We start from the raw sequence: 22,110 nt of genomic DNA on the forward strand, positions 1-22,110 counted from the left end.
GGCCACCAAATCTTTGAGATCCCCAAATCCTTCCCGGTTTATTTAGGAGAAGCTCCTTCTCTTGACATCCACTAAGTGCTGGAGTCTAAGGAATGAGCCAAAAGCCCTGTCAGAAACACTTCTGAAGAAGCAAAACCTTCGGTACTGAATAGACTCAACTTATTTGTTGTTCCAACTAAGTCACATTAAAATACAAGTTAAAATCAGGGCTCTCAAGTAATTGCATTTCTGGATTTAGAAAGATTTGTCAAACATGGAAATTTGCAATAAACTAGGACAAAGATAGTTACTCTGTTGCATTTTATCTTGTGCTGTATGCAAGGGGAGTAATGTGATCTGCCAGTTCCTATCATACAGTCTGCGATAGGTTGAGAACAGCTGATGGAATGTGCCGGTAGGTTTCAAAGCTTGAAGACTGTATGTAGCTCATTACCTAGAAATGTTGAGTTTAAAACTTAGACTTACCTTGTCCTTGCCAAGCAGGTTGAAATCATTAACCTGAATGTCTTAAAACACAAGAATTTTCTCAATTGACTATTAATTTCTTATAAGGAGTCCATTACTGTTGACGTGGCTTCAGTCTCCAGTGGAACCTGTTAATGGTCTTACATAAACTCAGCAAAACTCACTGGTGCAGTAAGGTGCTCAGAAATGGAGTTAAGGCAAATACTCCTGTAGCTGTACTTTGTTTAAAGTAATTGACATCTTGGTTTGTGGTGTGCTGAACTCCCCTTCCTTTATTTGCCTTTGCTAAATTGCTGTTCTACTTTTTTGTTCCTTTGGAACTCCTGAAGATGGTTGCTGGCAGACAGGTGATTTTTTTTCCACAAGAAAATCCTTTTTTTATATGTTAGCAACAGAAGACAATTCCCTTGACTTCCTGCCTGTCCACAAAGCAGGCAGTGTGCCCCCACTCTGAACTGCAGGTTTACATTTCTGTCTCCACTGGTGAGCTGTGGCTTCTTGGCTGGTTTTCACCTTTATTTTGAAAGACTAGGACTTGGTCTTACCAACAGGGCTCCACTTGAGTCATAGAATCACAGACTTCTCTGGGTTGGAAAGGACCTCAGAGATCACCCTGCCATGGACACAGACACCCCCCACCAGCCCAGGGTGCCCAAAGCCCTGTCCAACCTGGCCTATGAACCCTGACAGGGATCCGGGGACAACCCCAGCTTCTTTGGGCACCCTGTGCCAGGGCCCCCCTTCCCCGAGAAGGATTTCTGCTCCCCATCCCCTGTCCAGCTGCCCTCCTGCAGCTGAAGGCCATTCCCCTAGACCTGTCCCTCCCAGCCCTTGGTACCAGCCCCTTTCCCACCCTCCTGGAGCCCCTCAAGGGCCTGGAAGGGGCTCGGAGCTCTCCAGAGCAGAGGTGCTCCAGCCCTCGGATCAACTTTGTGGGCTTCTCTGGACTCAGTCCAATGGCTCCATGTCCTCCTTGTCCTGGGGACCTCCTAGCTGGACGCAGCACTGCAGGGGTGTCTCTGTCCCAGAGGGGGCAGAGGGGTAGAATTCCCTCCCTCGCCATGCCAATCCATGATGCTTTGGGTACAGCCCAGGAAACGAGTGGTTTTCTGGGCAGCCAGCACATAATTGCAGGGTCAGGTTGAACTTCTTGTCCCCCAACACCCTAACGTCCTCCTCAGAGCTGCTCTCAATCCATTCTTCACCCAGAATGTAGTTGGAATTGCCCCGACCCATGTGCAGGACGTTGTTGAATGTCCTTCAGTTCCCATGGGCCCACCACTCCAGCCTGACAAGGTCCTTCTGGGTGGCCTCCCTCCACCCCAGCATGTGCACTGCACCACACAGCTTGGTGTCGTTGGCAAACTTGCTGAGGTTGCACTCAATCCTACTGTTCATGTCTTGAAGAAAAAGGGAAATTGGGATCTGCGTTGTCTATTTGGACCCAGGCACACTAATTTAGTTGGTGTCATGGTGGCAAGCGTGGTCCTTGCTGAGCATAGGGGCTTTTTTGTTCAGTTTTGTTTGCATGAGGAAGTACTGAGAAAGGAGGGCATCATCCCTGGACCAGTGAGAGGAAGTCTGGTATCTCAGGGCATGTGAGGCTTTCCTCTCTATTTTGCCTAGTAAGTTACATTCTCTGGGCTTTGTGGCTTCATTCCTACATCCAGGTATTGTAACACCAGTAAGTTCTTAGGATGAAGATATCCTATTCAGATTTGAAAGCAGAGTTGTGTATCTGGCCTACAAACACTGAAGCTGCTGGGAGTTTGGCTTATCCAAACCGGGTCCGTGTTGCAGGTTGTCCAAGACATCTTGGACTGCCTGGGCCAAATCTGACCAGTGTCAAGAGCAAAATGATATCTTCACCTCACAGGTGCAGTGCGGTCTGATTTGAGCACGAGCCCTGTGTAGATGCTGTGCTGTTATAGCTCTGTATCATTCAACATATTCCTAGGCCAGTGAGATGGGAAAAGAAAGAACAACTTTCAATTACTCACTTGCATTTCTGTCTAAGTTACACTTATGACTCTTACTGAAAACTCTTTACTACTTCATGTGCTGGTGAATCAACATAAAGGTCACAAACCACATTATTTGCTTCAGCTTTGAGCCACATCAGAAATTGTAAAACTGAAGCTTCAAGTCACATTTTAGTCTCAGAAAAGCAGAATTGGTGCCGTTCATTCGTTTCTCAGTCGGTGGTGGGCATATTATTAAATCTCAGTGCAGGCTAAAAATTCTTTGCCCATTTCACAATTACAATACATGCCTATTTCTGAACAACGGAAATCACTTTAAAAAACATTATTAATATTTAAACAGATATTCCAGAAATGTATTCACATTTCTGAAATTACTCAAATTGTGTTGGAGATATTTATTGCACACATTTTGCATTATATTCTTGGCTGCCATTTTACTGTGCATCTATTTCTGAGCAGTTTTAGATGCGGTTCATGCCCTGCAAGCTACATGATAATATCAAAGTGAGGTGGGAGAGAAGTTGCACAGGCTCCTGTTGTAGTCTTACCTTCCACCAAGTGCAGTCAGCACAGATATGTAACAAAAAAACTCACCTGATCTTTGTTTTCTGATTTTTTCCTTTCTTTTTGCCAGCCTGAGCTACTGTTTTTGTGGAGCTCCGTAATAACATTACATCAATTGGCTTTAAATTTTGTAATTTGGTGGGTTATGTCTCCTGTGCTGAAGTTCTGGGTGTCTAGAATCACTGGTAGAGAATGCAGTTGTATTCTGAACACTGGATCTGGAAGTAATGATACACAGAGGTTTTAATATATAATATTTGTCACCATACTTGTTTCATCCTGTCAACAGAAAGGTGACTTTGTTCTGAAATTTGGTTTTTATCTCTGTGTTCTTCCTCATTACCCAGAAAAATGTCTTGCTTGTTCTTGGGATGGGGAAGAAGAGGAGGAGCCATCCTATGTGCAGGGATTTATTGTGGCCATAAAGGATGCAAAATGCAAGTGCAGCTATAGCAGCGATACTTTCACAGAAGAGAGGAGAAAAATCCTAAATCCAGCTGTGCTGCAGTGAAATATCTAATTAAGTGCTTTGTATGAAGTACTTCAGCAATCCTTTTGACTTTATTCTTCAGTAATAGAAATATTAGCATTGCAGATAAGGTTAGAATTAAGCACGTAACTTAATTCTCAGTTTGGTTTTCATACCAAGCTGAGGTTTTTTCATGCTTGCTTCGTTTATTTTATTTTTTATTGATCATATTTAAGACAATATTGCTGTTTCTGGACTGGAAGCCTGTAGTGTGCTTCACTTTAAATTCATTTGCAGAAGTTCAGGAATAAAACTTGGTGAGAAGAAGATGGGCAATAAGGCAGCCAGCCTTTACACAGGGAAGAGTATTCCCTGAACTGTTATTGTACTCCCATTTTCATGTTATCTCTGCCTGGATTAAGAACAAAACTTTGTTCTTAAGGCTGCTGTGAAGTTTTATTAACCAGTTTCTTAGTGTGAAATTAATTTGGTCAGGAAGGAATATAAATCATAGGAGGTGAAAGAAAATTGATTTTTGCACCACCTTTCATGTGCTGCACTCTTAGTAGTATTAGCTTCATTAGACTCTTTGAGTGTTTATAGCTATTCTAAAACAGTTAAAACTTGATATATTGAGGTACTTGAATGGTTTTCAGGCATTAGAGAATTATGTGGAGATTATATTGTTATCAATCTAGTATTTGGCACGTTGTTAAGGAAATGTCTGCTTTATTCTCACTATAGCCATAAATAGAACTGTGTCTGACACTGGAGAAGAACTGATCCATGCAGTGAGAAGCCCTAGGACTTTGAAAGGGTGCTGTAACATTAGGTATAATAGGAGTTCCACAAACAGATTGGAAGTCACAAGAAGCAGTCAGAATCCTGCAAGAATTCATAAGCACCCTTGTTTGCTGGAATTTTCCTTCTGTGCTCTGGCCAGCAAAGCTGCCAGCCACTGCAGAGCATCCCCAGGAGCTGTGATATTATGTGTGTCTCTCTTGCAGTGCATGGGTAACCAGACTTACTACCAACTCCATATGCACGCTGCCATGGCAAAGGGCTCAGCTGTGAAATAACAGGGCAACCTAGAGAAAACAAAAAATACTGGGAAATCAAATTCCAAGATGTACTGTACAGTTCACTTTGAAGTCACATCTTAAGTGAGACCCAACCACAGAGTATGTAGGAGCATAGTTTACTCTCAGGCTGGTTTTATTGCTGCCATCCCACATTCATCTTAGCAATGAACATTTTAGGGATTTTTACTGTAGCCTTTGGATTTGGTAGCTATTTCCAATATTTTAGAGTTATTAAGCTGGATTTAACTATATTAAATGTGCCTTAGAATATAAGAAGCAGGGTACTGCAGGCATTTCCTTATTTTGGGGGGTTGGGCTTTGTTCCCAGAGAATTAGAACTTTGTATCAGGTTGAAGTGTTTAATTTTGGGTTTCTTTAGCAGTGTAATGTCAGATGACCTGATTCACTCAACCACATCTTGTTTAATGGTGATTTATTACACAAGTGGCGTATTTTGGTTTTGATGGGAGTCCTCTGTACAGGCTGAAAATATCCATGTGTACTTTTCTGCAAGCTGTAGCTGGGATTTGCAGAAGCCACCTGCCCCAGTGAGGCAAACCTTTGGGCTGTTTGGAACATGCTTCTGCCATGCTGTTCTTTCCAGGTGGGTTAGGTAAGGTGTGTTTATGTTGGGTAGCCTCATGCCGTCTCTTACAATGCTGTGTCTCTAAGCAATTGTACATGAGACTTAGAAATGTCTCCCACCTAGCTAGATGTTCAAAATTCCTATGCTGTTTGAAAAATAGAGCTTTTCAGAGTAAGTGGCCACCAACAGCCCAGATGAAAACTTCCGAAGTTTCAGTTTAGTTGCTTCTCTCCTGCATGTCCAAGCATGCTGGGACTGCAGGCGGTACTCCCTGTGTGCCCAGCAGAATTCCATGTATCTAAAGACACATAAGTGCAAAGCAACTCCTGGTAGTTTGTTTCCGTCCTTCTTCCAATAAGAACTTTGTATAGTTCTTAGAAAAATGAAAACGCAAATATAAGAAAATATAGTTCAAAGTTTCCACTCTGACATAATACAGGCTGACTGTGCTGGAAGTTGCTGCTTTATCTGCTACTGGGTTTTTCCAGCTCTAGATTACTTGTGTGATTTGTGTATGAAAATAACCTTTAATATATTTTCATTTTTACTGGGGAAAGTGTTTTGATATTGTTATTGAACAGTAGTCTTAATTTGTAAACGGCCTTGCCAGGTTTGCTTTATGGAAAGAACCACTAAAGGATAGTGATGCAGTGCCAGGTATTGCTGCCTGGTCCAGACTAGAAAAAACAACAGATTTTAAGTGTAACATCAGCAGTTTTCTTGTAGTTAATGAAGGAAATGCATGCTTTTCTGTAGCCGGTTTGCTAGTTAAAGAAATGTAATAGCACTTTTTAAAACTTGTGTTGTGTTTCTTGGGTTTGAGGTTTTGGCTCGTGTGCAGCATGTATGGTCTTAGAGCGTTGTTAATTGTACCACCAAATGAGGTTTTGAAAATGTTTCCAGAAGATTTCATGTCTAGATAGTAAGAATACTCAATATATTCTTAGTGGAGCTGTATTTGAGACAGCTGATTCTCTGTAAATTGTTGCTTCTGTATTAGTATGGTAGGGAAGTAGTTCCAAAATCAGTTTTCAGTCGTTCCACACCTGTACCAACAGCTAACGCTGCTAATGTTCACTGGTAGCCTGCCAGTGTGTGAGAAACAGATGCTGCTCTAATTAATAGTCAAAATTAATACCCTTCATGGATGAGAATTATTGAGTGAAGGCAGTATAAACAAATAAATTTTCTCTCAGTTTTCAGAAATTTGATTTCTTTCCTTAAGCCTCCAGCCCCCCTTACCTGGAGGGTTGTCTCTGGTGCGTCGAGACATGCAGAACTTCTAGGTGACAGCAGGACACTATCTGGTAACCAGTGAAGTTCACTGGACACATTGAGGCTAATGCATCAGTTCCTCATGTTTCTCACCAGAGATGTGTATTCCCTTCATGAAGAAATACTTTTTGTTTAACTCTTCACTAGTAGCAAATCAGAAAATCTGGGATCAGTATTTCTTGGGTTCAATTCAAATCCTGTATTCTTAATACATATAATCGCTTGGGCACAGGCCTTCAGAACTCATATTTTAAAAATGAGGGTGTATTTCAGTTGTTTTTTAGTGATTTTGAATGCCTTTGTTCACCTCTGACACTCGTTAGTGGAGCACTACTATTTTTCTTATGCTTGAATAATAGCACATCATCTCTGTTGTGCTTCAGCGTGCCAAGTGAAATGTGCAGAGATGATGTGCATCACTGTCATGCCATTAATCGGGTATTTTGATTCCAGGGAAGTACAGCACTGCATTTTTTCCCCTTTTTTTTTTTTGCAATAAAAATGCTGGCTTGATTTAAAAAAACATTTCCTACAATGAAACAGCCAATTACATTGATAGCACATTAATAGCATGTGTAACTCTAGTGAGGGTGCAACAATAAATCAAATAAAGTAATTACAGAAATTGAAGCATCTTTTCAAAAAGTAGGACAGCAAGTTGTCTGAGTTTGTTATTTATTTAATACCAACTTAATACCACAAGACCAAACAGTGAGACAGGTAAAGTACATCAAAATATTAATTATATGGATTCATGCTATAGCTTATAATAAATGCTTACTTAGTACTTCTCTTCCAGGGAATTGCTGATAGAAATTAAAGCGTAGCTTCTTGAATTATTCACAAGTATCTGAATTATGATGGGTAGATCTAAGAGATACCCAGTGGAGCTTTGATATTCAAACAGGACAAAGGCAGCACAGAGACATTTTATCCAGTCTCTAAAAGTTTTGATTTATTTTGTTTTTTTTCAGGATTTCTTAGTGGATATGAGAATGGAATCATTCCTTCCTGTGCAAGTTTTTTAAGCTACAGACTATTATACTATGGTTTGGAGTAAAGACAATATTGATGTTTTTGTTTAGTAGCCTAGATGTTTATCATATTTAACAACAACAACAATAATAATCAGAAGTTCCAGAGTGTTTTTCAAGGTAAGACAAAGTGACAAATAGAAATGTTGCCACAGTAACAACAAGTTGTTATCCAACAGTAACCAGTAGTGGATGCTCTCGAGGTGATTGGTTTCAGTAAGATACTGAGCCATTTATAATTTGGGTAAAATTCCATTTAAGTGAGCAGCTGTCTCGTAGTTGTTCTAACAATTTCTCTTAACCCCTGTTGAAGATGGTGACGTGTTGCACTGCATCCAAGCAGAATTTGGTATTCCACAGATCAGCTGACTCAGGCTGTGACTTGATGCTTTCAGCAAATGTGACGGCTGTTTTGAACTGGGTCTTGGGAGCATAACTTTTGATGTGTTGTAATTTAGAGATGATAATTTAACCTTTTGAGTTGGCAAATACTGTAGGGCATGTGGTAACAGCTGAAGGTGTGATGGTCCCACAGTAAGCAGCAGCTCCTGATCATTCCAGCGGAGGGCTACAAAGAAGATTAAGAGCCTGGAGTGTCTTCCCTACCACAAAAGGCTGAGTGAGCTGGGGTTGTTTGACCTTGAGAAAGGGAGACTAAGAGGGGATCTGATCAATGTTTATAAATATCTGAAGTGTGAGACACAGGGGGTAATACCCAGCCTCTTCTTAGTGGTCTGTGTTGGAGCTCAGCAAGTTCTGCACCAATATGCAGGAGAACTTCTTCACAGTCAGGGTGACAGAGCACTGGGATAGGCTGCTCAGGGGGATGTGGAGTCTCCTTCTTTGGAGATATTCAAGACCCATCTGGATACCTCCCTGTGCAATATGTCCTAAGGAACCTGCTTTGGCAGGGGGTTGGACCCAATGAGCTCTGGAGCTCCCTTCCAAACCCTGTGATACTGTGAATTCCCTGGCACGGCTGTCGCACGGGCTTCTCTTTGTTCTCCTCACTCCTGTAGGACAAGGTCAGTAGCTGGAGCAAGGGCACATTCCTAGCACCCTTTGGTTAGTTGCTCTTAGGTCCGGAAGCCAAAGAACAGCAGAGCAGCTTTTCAGAAGCATCAATTAAACTTAAAGATCCTGTCTAAGAGTGAATAAAGCTGGAGAGTGTGTTAGAACAGCAATAATTTTGTCAGTCAGTGTTCGGGTACTTTTGTTCTGAAGCGGTGGGGAGGGCAGTTTTGAGAAACGTGCATTTTATAATTGTTTTAACAGTTTTACCCTCAGTTTGAGCTCCTGTTACAACGCTTTCATAGTCATGATACCTAAAGAAAGATACTGGTCTGTTGCTTGGCAATGGAGATGATCTTCAAAGGTTCAATCGAGAAGCCTGTGAAGAGGAGATACAGAGAAGCTACTGTTAAATTTACGTATTTATTTTGAGAAGCGAATGCTGATTTTGAGTGAAAGTCCTGAGAAATGCCACTTTGGCCAAAGGGAGAATGAGAACAGGCAGTTGTTTATGTTGTCATAATCCTATCTGTGTCAGATGTTGAGATGGAGCCTGCTTCTGTATTCCCTCCCCATGCTGGGGACAATGAAATTTCCGGTCAAACTCATCTAGAGCTGTGTAGGCAGGTGGACAGCATCGGGCTTCCTGGCTGGATCCCTGTGCAGGTCAGGGCGAGTACGGTAGCATGTAGGTTGCAGGGTGGTTGTCTTGGCCTTGCAGAGCTCATGATTTGACATCTTGTAGTGCTGACTGATCTTGGTGCGTACAGAATGGAAGCGAAGGAAAGAGGTGGAATATAATATGTGAATTTGGAATTGGGTTGGAAGGCAGTGCCAGAGGAGAGCTTGCAAATATAGAGGGAAAAGAGTGAAGTGTTTAAAATGGGAGTTAGGTGAGGTTGGAGAATAAAGAACCGTCGTGCAAGGCGAGACTTGTCATTTCCAGGGGTAATGTGGGGAATGGGGAAAGAAATGAAGTAATTTAAATATGAAAGGCAATGAAATAGAATGAATCAAAGTATGACTAACAAGGGGATCTAGGGAGATGTAGTTAAGCTGGATGCATTTAGAAGAAAGGGGTAGATTTAGTAATAGAAATATCAGAGTTCAAAGCTAAATACAGAATAAGTTGAAGAGTCTAAATGCAGCTAATGTTTAGGAGCAATATTTCCAGTGTAAAGTCTATTAGGCATTTAATTAAAATTTCTTTAATTTTAAGCCACCTCCTATAAAAATACACAGTCACTCTCACACACACACACACACACACAGCTGCCAGGTTGTTATAGTGTAAAATAAACATTGAAAGGGAAAAAGTAAATGGGCTGTGATGTTACCGTGTCCCTGTAAAATCTTCATTGTTTACCTTACGGTGAACTGAGCCATGCTGGAAAAAAACAAAAGAGGAGTAAGATTGAGAGAGAAAAAAAGTACCAGTGTAAATGTCACCTAGAGGCTTGGGAGGGCAGAAAAATAAAGTAATCCGGAGTTTATGGAAGGATATTAGCAGCTGTCACTCATTGGTGACCCAATAGCGGACTTCAGACCACTGGTTATATTCAGAGCTTGGGTGACGTGTCAAGGGGTTAGATCATATGTGTATCATACAGTAACATATGTGTACTTCTTTAACAATATCTAAATATAGGAAAATTATTTTACTTCCCCATTCCGTTGTTTCCCTTATTAAATGAAAAGTACTGTTGTTTATTTTAAAAAGAAAGAAGAACCCAGATTCCTCTTTAGGTTTAAAAAAAAAATAATTCTGAACTGAGCTCTGCACTGGGATTTGTATGCTGAGCCTGTCGGACTGTGAATCTTTATTATTACTGAGCTTTATCCTTGAGTACATAGCTTGCAATTCAGTTTGAATATTAAGTGTCGGGCTCAAATGCACTGGTGAGAGATTTGCAGCAGCCAGCAGGTTCTTGCTCCAACCTTAGAAGCCTCTGACCTCTTTCTTCATTGATAAGTGGTCTTATTTCCCATGTCAGCTTACTGGTGTGACACTCCCGATGCTGAGTGATGGAGAAGGTACCATTACCTGTAGTTTGTGATTCTCACAGTACACTAGGAGCGGTTACAGATGAAGAAAGAGATGTGTGGAACTGGTCACTCAGAAATGGGGAGGAAAACGTGGGATGCTTACAAAGCCAGTTCTTTTTCTACTTGGATATAGTGCAACTAGAAAGAGCTGGAGTTAAAAAAAGCTCATTTTTGTTTACAAATTGTAAATCTGGGACAAAAGGTTGTGCAGAGCTATATTCCATGTGCCTGGGCTGTAGATTGCATCGTTTATACTTGTGTCTTTTCATTCTTTTTCCTCACAGGAAAACCAAAGCTTGATTAGCACAGGCAGAAAGGTTGTGTGGGGTGTGTTGCTCCTGGGGAAAATCTCCTGCTTTTCCCTGGCACAGCTGTGCTGTGTCACTTGGCTCTGCTCGGAGGCGGGCATTCAAATTGCAGTGCTGGGATCTGCATGGGATTCCTCTGAACTGTGACTTGACGTTTTGGGATGGTAATTATACTCAGCTCGATACAACAGCAAACAATTCATTTGAAAAGGGACCCAGCCTGATCTTCTACTGTTTGATGGAAAATAAACACCAACTTCTCTGAATCAGTTGTAGGCACCATTCCTAGCAGGAGTAGATGTACAAGCAAGGAATATTTATATAATTTTACTATTTGCTTCTTTTTCATCCTGAAATTTTATTTCTTCATAAAGAGTCCTTTTGATAAACTTGGTGATCAGATGGGTAACTTTTGCCTTCTCTATAGCAGCAGGCCTGTGGTGGGTCCCATGATCAGTGCCTGGGATCTAGTGTGGTTGGTGTGATGGTTGGTGGGAAGGCCAGACCCTCTCAGGACCTGATGACACGACAAAAGCCAATTTTCCTGAAGGTTGGTTGCTGTCAGCTAACCTGTCTCCTGCCCTCTCTGTCCGGTGTGTCAAAGGATGCTTGTGTTTTCCCTGGTGATTAAAATGCCTTTGGATCAGAAAATGGTTAGCATCTCCCCAGGTTAGATTACTGTCCAGAACATGCTTCGGCCGATGGAAGGTGCTGTGCTTTCCCTGTTGACTCCTAAATCCTGCATGCGTTGCTCTCCATGTGTGACATTTTCCTGGTTCTGGCAATAGATGCAGCCTAGAGCTGGGCTGTTTCTGTAGAAATAACCATGTTCTGAATCACAGAGCTAGGGGATAAATAGATTTTTTTTCTTTCTTTTTTCCCTTTTGGCAACTTTGCTTTCCTTTCTTTCAGGTCATTAATTTCAGATAGTATTTATTAGCATCTGAAACTCTGAAGAAATGTCAAAATTGTCTTCTAGAAGCAAAAAAAAAAAAAGGGGCAAAGTTACCATTCTTTTCTCTATAGCTGAAGTTTCTTTCAAAAGTATTGCTTATACAGACACAACTCCTCTTGACCTGTGGTAGATGAGAGAACCATTAGTTTAAAAATGCAAAATGGAAAAACCCTGTTCTGAAAGTATAATGTTCCTACCTTTTAGTCTTTGTCAGCAAGGATGCTCAGTGCTAAAAGCTCACCACTGGAATTGAGAAGAGGGCTTTCTACAGTTGCAGATGATAAGTTAAATCCTTTTTTAAATTAGTGGGTTATTTCTGCATCTTCTTTCAATGCTGTGTTCAGTTGTGTTTGTGATAAATGATCTTCCAGTCCAGCGGGCATAGGAGTGTGTTACCATGGTTAAACATATGGGTGATCTTTCTGGTGCTCGTGGAATTGCTCTGCCTCCTCGAGACCTTGGGCTGAATGGGCTCTTGTGCAGAAGAGTCAGGAGAAAAGAAAAAAAAATAGTTCTCAACCTGTTGTTTCTGAAGCAGTAGATGTGATGATCCTGGTAAAGCAGCACCTTGGTCCCCGGAACTGTGCCCTTTTCCTGTGCTGGCTCAGGAGTTTTGGGACATCTTTCTGAGGGACCTTTAAAAAGCTTTTGGGTAACTTGTACTAACAAAACAGTCAATGGTGAGAGGGTTGGTTGGGGGATTTTTTTTTTTTTGCTTGGTTGCAATTTTTAACTGCATTTTGAAAATATTTTCAGAGAGACAAAGGTCTCCAGTACTTTTTCGGTATATATAACTACTTTTGTTAATCTTGACTTATTTCCAAAGTGTGTTTTTTGTTGCTCTTTAATACAGAGGTAATTTTCATCTCTGTCTACTTCATGCACTAGGATAGATAAACATGTGGCTGTTGGCCAATTGTTAGGAATATAACCAGTGAAGGCCATTGCTGTGCTTTTTGTGCAGTTGATGTCCTCAGGTATTGTTGGGACGTTAATCTTGATACTGACAATGGCATGCTCTGTGTTTTTCTAAAATGGTTCTGAGATGGAACCCTCAGTGAAGAAGCCAGAGTTGAGGATTTGATGCCACTTGCTGTATCCGCTATGCCGTATCCAGATTTCCTACTTTGCTCTGGTTCCATTTGTCCTTTCCCAGTATTTCTTTTGGTTTCATAATGTGTTTACTGTTGTACTTAATGTTAGGTGTTCTGTGCTGTGATATAGAAAGTTTTTAAGTGTCTGCATGGCCCCACCACAGGAATAACTGTTCTGAACTCAGTGGCTTCCGTTCTATCTGTAGAATCAGGTAGTCGCTGAAAAGTTACGGCGATTTCAGTCATTGTGTCAGGCTAGGGGATAAATCTTGCAGATGATAGTTTTGTCTCAAATGAGGTATGGCAGTAGAAGCCAGGACACTCTGAGGCTGTCATAGCCTGGAAAGTGCTGCTGTGCTGTGGGGCTCAGAGGAGGCACAGAACCTTTTGTGCAGTTGTGCAATACTTTAATCACTATTTTCATCAAATCATAGGATGGGTTAGGTTGGAAGGGACCTTTAAAGGCCATGTAGTCCACCCCCCCTGCAGTGATCAGCAACATCTTCACTAGATCAAGTTGCTCAGAGCCCCATCAACCCTGACCTTGAATGTCTCCAGGGATCTCTGGCCAACCTGTGCCACTGATCCACCACCCTCAGAGTGAAGAACCTTTTCTCCTAATACCCAACCTATATCTCCCATTTTCTAGTTCAAAAGTATCACTTCGTCCTATCACACAATGCCCTCGTGAACAGTTCTTCCCCAGCTTTCTTATAGGCACCTTTCAGGTTCTGGAAGGCCACTATAAGGTCTCCCCAGAGCCTTCTCTTCTCCAGCTGAACAAGCCCGACCCTCTCAGCCTATCTTCACAAGACAGGTGCTTCAGCCCTTTTTTGTGGCCACCTCTGGATGTGCTCCAACAGGTTTCTTGTGCTGAGGGCTCCAAAGCTGAACACAATATTCCAGGTGAGGTCGGACCAGTGCAGAGCAGAGGGGCAGAATCCCCTCTTGATCTGCTGGCCACTCTTTTTGTGATACAGCCCAGGCTGCAGTTGCCCTTCTGGGCTGCAGATGCACGTTGGTGGCTCATGTCCAGCCCATGGCTGCCTTACTATCTGTAATACAAGGCAGTTATGAATGTAGTGGTCGTTACAATGAGAACCTGTGTACGTTCTTACCTGTTACTGGTCTCCTGTCATTGCATTGCACAGAATACTTAATAAGGGGTGTAGCCCTGGAGATAGGGAAGTCATCATACAGGCTGATTTGCCAGGGGTCCAGGACAGAGCTGAAATCAGTTCTGCTCCCACCTCTCTACTGGCTGCCCTCATTTACAGAGGTAAGCATACAGAATAGAGTATCAAGCAACAAACATAATGCAGAGCACTGACATTTGGCCTTAATATTTCAAATAAATTCTTATGCCAAGAACAGCTATTCAGTCTCAGTTGCCATCTGGTGAAATTACTACTCACATTCACCAAGTCTCAGGATTTGTCTTCCAATCACAAAGAAAACTTCCGTGATTCCTGCATGCAAAAATCAGCTTCCTGTACTCCTTGGATTGCAGTGGTGCTGCACACATTCATTCTTTCAGAGAAAAATGTACTTAATTTTGAGACATCAAACATTGAAACCACATAGAAAATTATTTCCACAGGATTTTACCCTTCATTGTACAGTGAGTATTTCCAGAACATTATTCTTGGCAGCAAAGACTGTATATACTATAAATGCATTCCTGACAGTGCTTCTGGTGTAGTTGGTTGTGCTCCTCCCTTGGACACAAAGCTTCACTCTTGACATTATATTGGTTTTTCCACTCCTTGAGCTCCTTCAGTATCTCCTTCCCAGAGTACAGCCTGTGCTTAGTGCTTCATTCTTCTGAAGATTCTCATCCTTTAGAAAATTGACCCCAGGCACCTTATTCCATCCTGCTCTTGTCACACGGAGCAGTCCCTGTCCCAGCAGTCCCTGGTGGCACAGGGCCACCTTTCCATCACAGGGCTCCCAGCAGCAGCTCTCCTGACAGGAAAAGTGAATCAATGAGAATCTTAAAGCAAATCTGTCATGAGGCCAGTGATGTGATTGCACTGGCTGCCAGGTTTAAGCACTGTGATTTCACATGTAGATGGCCCAGTGTCAGCTGGCTGCTTTGGAAGAAAAGGGAGCCAGGAGGTCGTGCAGTCAGTACCTCCCCCATGGAGGGCAGAGCCAGGTACTGGCAGTGGGCTCTGTCCACTGACAGCCTCAAGCAGGGTGCTGAACCAGGCCCATGATCCATCCAGGAATCCCCTTGGGAGCAGCAGTTCACTGGAACAGAGCGAGGACAAGGTCAGAATGCAGGTGCAAAGTCCAGGCAGGAAACAGGACTGAAGGACAGACTGGAGGGAAGATGCAGTGTAGGTCTAGGGGGTTGGCATGGGAGACAGGTTGCCTACAACCCGTGTCTGAGGTCCATCCAGGGCTGGAGGCGAGTAACCCCACTGTATAGTTTAGGCCAGGGGCCAGCAACGGAAAAAAATAGCAGCACTAAGGTGATGCTCAAGAGTTAGGATTAAATTTAATGGTGAAGAAGTGCAGCTAGAAATGCTCAGTAAATGGTCTCAGTCTCCCTGTTCTGAGGCTGGCCAGTGTGGTGAGATTCTCCATCTACATGGAGTGTGCTGGAATAAATATCCAATGGGGTTTATCGCATTCCAGTTGCATTTCATTTTTCTTCCTTTCCTCTTTTTTTAACCTGATGTTCTAAGGATTTCCTTTTAGTGCCTACAAACATCTCCTTTTGACAGACAGTGCAAATTAAAAGATATGGCTACGCAAAGGAAACTGGAACCCAAATATGCCCCCTGGGTTTTCATTTACAGTTAGAAGCTACAGACACAATTACTGCTGACAGAAATTCAGAAGCCAGTGGCAGAGTGCATGTGGCAGTAGACTCATGCCAGGCAGTAATTGGGAAGATTATTTTTAATCAGAGCATATCCTACAGCCCAAACATTAGAAATCTCTTGTAAGGCTGACAGGAAATTAAACTGAGACCAAACAAAAAAGCCTCAAAATAGAAGTAATATGGTTAGAAGTCTAATGATGGCAAAACTCGCTGCTTGTTGTATTTGGCTCTTATCTAAAGGGAATGACTTTTAACTTGTGGCAACAGATATCATTGTTTAATTGCTTTTATAGAACAGAATTAAAATAAAAAATATCAGATTAGATCGATTTCTACGTAGGCTTTTGATAAAGGGGTGAAGCATGGGTTTAAGTCAGGCTCGGTAATTGTGTGTATGTGTTAGCAGTACTTTTTATTATTGCTTTGTGGTGTTTGTTTAGGGTTTTAAATTGTTGTTATATGTAAATATAATGCTGAAGGGAGCTCCTTCTATGGAAGAATATTACAGTGTGTGGGATACTTTTGGCCTGCCCAGGTATGGTAACTACTTGCCAAGTCTGCGTGGCCTGGGGCAGTCTGGGCAAGCAGAATGACCTCTGTTTTGCCTGCCTGAGCTGCGTGTCCTGAGGAAGAAGAGGCTGGGAATTCTCAGTACTTCTCCATGCCCCTGAAGTTTTCACCTGAAAATGCAACTTTTCCATTTTTAAGTGAATCTTAAAACATTATCATCCTCGCCAGACTTTTACATACGTGTACTTATCAGGACTTCTCATTGTCCCTTTGCTCTGTTCTCCTTTCTCAGAAGAGAAGGAGAGGAGCTGTGCTGGATGGCAGCTCCACTGTCCGTGTTAAGGGTGTTGCTGTGCTGCTCTCTGCCTGTCACACACAAATGTTGTCATACCAGGTGCAAGCAAAATGTGGCTAATTGTGTATTTATCTCCATGTGGTAGGAGTGCAGAACAAGAGCCTGCTTCTTGTTTTGCTGTGATACATGACAGTTGTGGAAAAGAAAATGCAGTACTTAAAAATGCCTATCTTGTGTTTCTCCACACGGCTGCTTTTAGCTGTGTAGACAGTCTTAATGACATTTCATGGCAGTACAGAGGATAATAAGGTATAATGTCAAAGTCCATCATAGTCAACTAGGTTATCTTGAGACTTGTAAATAGAATTTTATCAGAATGTGGTTTGTTTCCCATGGAATTATTAGCATTTTACAGCTCTATTTCCTCCTGCTAAAATTTGCTACATCAAAGCATGAGCATGTGACTGGGAAAATCTTTCTTCTTGTTTAGATATTGCTGGGGTAGCTAGATAACACACAAAGTATTTGTAACATCTGCAGTTTCTGCACAGTGGCCTTTGGGAGCCCTGGAATTCCAATGTTGTTGTGTGCAATAGCTGATGGAGCATCAGTATTGCTTGCCTGCTTTGCAAGACCCTCCAGGTGCCCCACACAGGCAGCTTTCCTTTCCTACCTTGTGTTACATAGGATGGCTGCAGTGGCTTGGGCGAGCTAGCCTAGGGACCAGCTGTGGGGAAAGCTTTACAAACCTCTGTAAAAAAAAAAAAACAACACTCTTCCTTTTGGCCAAGAAGATGGTAAGAAAGTATCTCCAGAGTAGAGGCCTGTGGGTGGAGGTCCACTCCCACCTGGGCAGGTGTTCGTAGACCATTTGTTCTGAGGAAATCCTCTCTGTACTTCTCATACTCAGATTGCTGAATATTTTTGAAGAATGTCTGCAGTAGATAGAGCATAAAGCTTTAATGTTTCTCTGTTGAGGAAATTAGGGAGTGGTTACACAGTCCTGTGAAATTAGGCAAAATGAATGATTTCTCTTTGGTTAAACATTAATGCCAAGTCAGCTGTGCTGGGGGTAGCTCTTTCTGCAGTCTCTCATGCATTTCCTCTGAACGTAGCAGGACTTGGAAGTTACATACAAATTTCTGTTCTTAAGTTTTACTCGAGTTGCTCGTGTTCCTAAAATTCTGTATATCTTATTTGTGTGTGTATTCCGAGGTTCCTCAGTCACTGCAGTGTTCAACCGCAGGACAAATAAGGAATCCTACCAGTAGTTGCTGGCAATATGTTTCCACAATATTTTGATCAGTATCAATTCTGAAAAGTGAAAGTTTACATTGGAAAACACACCGTGATTTGAAGTTGTGAAACACAGGTACCCAATGGAGAAGACGCAAGAGACTTAATTTTCAGTGATTCAGTTCCATTTTGTTGAGGTGAACAAGGTTGGCTGTGGCACTGCAAGATGGCTCCAGACCAGATGTGATTGTTGAAAATGTAGGATAATTATTTTGAAAAACTTCCCCTTAGAGGAACTCCTGATGCCATGAATTTACTTGTGCTCTACTTGGATATCTGTGTTCTCACACAGAGGAATGTTACCCAGAAAGGAGAAGACGCAGTAGTTTCAATATGTAGTTTATCTGTGGATGCAGCCGTCCCACATGAACTCTCTGTTCTGTGGGACTTTTATATGGCTTGGTTCATTTATTTCCAAAACAAATGCATCTTCAGCTCAAGAAGGGATTCGTATGAGGGTTTGGGCAGTAAGATGGTTGCTGTCTCTGCTGGGGGCTTCAGGTGTGAAGTTGGATCTCACTTTGATAGATACTCTCCTAGTGATGTCTCTGCTCTGAGGAGAGCAGAGCAGGTTTTCTGGTGCTTCTCTTTCTCAGATTGGGGGATTTTATCAGTACGTGTGATAGTTGCAGTGTTACAGAACGTGCTTGTAGAACATGCCCCTTCCTGGCCCTGTTGTTTATCCTCAACTGCACCAGAGATAGCCACTGTTGATTTTTGATTTATGATTTTTATTTTTGTCTAAAAAGAAATCGCATAGAAGGCACAACAAATTTTGTGGGGAAAAATATTACTGCGTGGAATTTTGTTGAAGTGCATTAATATTAAATTTATCTACAGATGCTTTGGTAATATATTGACCTAGGTAGGACTCAAAATGTGTAGACTGTTATTAGTTTCAAAAGTATTTGTCTCAGAGAGTACATTCTACCCTTTGCACATGGCAATGAAAAAATGTGTGTCAGGAGAAGCTGTTATGAAAACCATGGCAGAGCTTCCTGTAACTTCTCAAATTCAATGAATAGTTCAGTAAAATGTCACCAGTTGCTCATCAATAAGAAAAATTAGCCTAAAAAAAGAATCCTGGTGGTATGCATGTATTTTATGGTCATTTTTCTTTTGTAAAACTGCTTGAAATTTTCAATTGAAGAATGCACCAGAAGGAAATCCCAGCTGTGAGTTTCTGTTGAAACAGAGACCTGTCCTGGGGAGAGTTTTGCCCCGTGACACAGTGATTGCATGTCCATGTGCATAGGTGAGGTTAGGTTTCAAATAGGTGCGAACTGCCTTGGAAGTTCTTCCTGCTCCTTGACTGCTTAATAAATAAATAATAGGCTATTTGGTGGTATTTGTGAATCAGCGAGCAGATTTTGATGTCGGGCTTTGTACTGCAACCACAGTACAGTTATCACCCAGTAATGCATGCAGCCCTTCTTGTGAGAGCCCACATAATGCATCCCCAATATTCATTTTTTGTTATAACACTTTGAATCTTGAAGCCTACCTCAGCCTTCTGTGGGTGTGGGGCACAACTATCATCTCCTTTGAATCTCTCGCCTCAGTAAGAACGTGTTTTTCTTTCCTTAGGAAACTACAGAGAAGCCCCATGAAAGTGGTACCTACTGTTTTCATGATCCGAGCCTTCTTTCAGTAAGTACATGGATTTTTATTGTTGTCTGCTTATCCTGTTTTCCTTGGAACTTGAGTGAAATCTGTGTGGTGCTGTCGTCGTGAAGGAAGCAGTACTTTGGACTTCATGGCTTGCCATGCTGGTGCTGGATTGCCAGACGAGTAGACCCACAGTAGGAGACCTGACACATCCCAGTCTTCAGGGAAGAGCAGCTGGCTAGGGACATGCTTAGAAAGCAATTCTCCCTGTCCTGGCTGTAGGTTGACATGGTTTTCTCTTACTATTACCTGTTTACACATTAGGGTGATGTCATTGTCAAATTTATTTTACTTTTGGCTGATTCAGTCAGAAATAGCTTATTTTGTATGCAGATTAGTCACAACAGCTAGGGCGAATTCATCATGCTTTCCTTTATAAATGCACTTGTGATGTCAGAATAGGGAATAATATGACTTAAGCTCCAGAATTTATAGGACATGGTAAAAAGTATTTGTGTTGCTTCATTTTTCATTTCTGTCCTTCTTGAGAAGGGCCTTTCACACCCAAACCGTTTGTTACTCTTCCCTGCTTAAATTTTTTTTTTTCTTCTAAAGATTTTCATCTTTTACCCATACTTAGAAACAATATTGATTTAGCACTTTTTAATCAGGATAGATCTTTCTTTAGCTGGAGCAAAAAATACAGAAGTATCAGAAAAAACTATGGGTATGGTTCCTAGTGGGTGTGGTTCTGGCATTTCTTAAAGAATTTTTAATAGTCCTCTGCTCAAAATGAGTTTCAGTGCTCTAACATTTAGTATTGGGGAACAGGCTAGGCTTGTTCTGTACTGGGCTGACTGAACATGGGTGGTGGTTTATATACACTTAGATATTACTTTCCACACACTGAACAAAGAAACACATAAGAAGTTGCCCATATGTTTGGACAGAATAATAGACTAGATAAACTTTTTTTGTTTGTACGTATTAATAGTTGCGGTGGAGTTCTGCCCCAACAGAGTAAGTTTGGTGTCATCGAAAAAATCAGACATGCAGTCCTTGTTAGAAAGAACAGTTTTATATTTATTCTCCTACACTGAACACAATCTTCCTCTTCAGAGCCTTTGAAAAGAGATTTCATTATTTCAAAAAGGCTGCCTGGTTACAGGGGGGGAAAAAAGGAAAAGGCAAAAAAAAAAAGTCTGTTCATCTTGAGGACAGATTTAAATCAATTCTGTAGTGCTCAGCATGCTTGTTGCTTTTAGCTTTTCCTCTGTCACGAACAGTATTTTCTACCAGCGAATACGCTTAGAGCTCTTAGCAGAATTTGATGCGATTGACAGCTTTTGTTAGAAAAATTCTGTTAGAAATTGCAGGAATGAGGTTGGGGTTTCTGACTCAGGGGAGGCAGTGGTCCCCGAGATAATTACCGGCCTGTTTTAGGAAGCTAACATTAATTTGACTGTGAATGTAGTGCTTCGGTATCTGTAAATGTAGTTGGAGGAAAAGATATTAATCTTCCTTCAACAAGCTAAGCGCAGAGATGTGGGATATATGACAAGAAAGAAGAAAATAGTCACTTGGAATTTGGGGAAGGTTTAATGCTGCCAAATCTCAATGTGCATAATTGGTTTTATTATTTTCCCCTGTGATCCCAGCCTAACCAGCACAATGAATACCAATCGACTCGTAGGGCTGAGAGGTCATTTTTTTACCAAGCTGAGACTGAGGTCCAGCATGTTGCCTGGTAACAGACTATGTAGATGAGTTGGCTCTTAAGTACACCATATGGCTGGGCGTTGTGCCCTATTCACCCGTGACACGGTGTACACATGTAGTACATTGCTGATTATAAAATGGTTTGTCCCATTCCCTTATTTAGCAGAAGCATTTAAAAATAGCGATACCAATCCAACCCGGACACTTGAAGAGTATGGAATTGTATGTGATGAAACAAATGAAATGTAATGTCTCTCACAAACCTCAAAAAGCCATGTACTAAATGGAGAGACAAGAGATGTGGTTGGTCTTGTGTATAACACATCAAACTTTGTGTTTGATGGGCTTCAGTTGAATTTCATTTGATAGCCAAGCACGTTGCGGTGAGTATAGATTTAACAGTTTAACTAAGAGAAATCTCACACTTCAGAATTTGGTTTTGTAGTGTAGTTGGCTGAGCCTACCGGATAGCCTATGGATTGATTTGTCATTTGACCTTCTGTTAATTGTGCAATGATGTCTACAGTACTCAAGCAAAGCTGCGGCGCACTGAGCAAACCAGTAAACAAAGCAGTGAAAGACAGTTCTGGAAAACAACAACTAAAAATAAACATGACAGGCAAATGAGATAGAATTGCGCCAAACATACAATGGAAAATCAAGGACAAGGGGTGTCTGGCAAGATGTTTGTAGCAGAAATGGATGTAAAACCTAGGTCAGCAGAGCCCTCACTCATTCCCTTTACTGAAGCTTTTCTCTTATTCCAGTATCATGAACTGGAATTCATGAAGGTGAATGCAGAGAGCAGCGTCAGGTAGTAACACCCTCCATGATCTCCGGGTTCTGGTGTTGTATGCCAGCTAAAATGGAGAGACAAGAGATGGGGCTGGTCTTGTGTGTAACAGCAGGGATCTGATCAAGTGACAGGAGGGTCACTGGCTGGTTACCCGGTCAGGAGGCCGGGCAGTTGCAGTG

Source organism: Gallinula chloropus (assembly GCF_964237585.1).
Source record: "Gallinula chloropus genome assembly, chromosome: 15".
Taxonomy (NCBI): Eukaryota; Metazoa; Chordata; class Aves; order Gruiformes; family Rallidae; genus Gallinula; species Gallinula chloropus.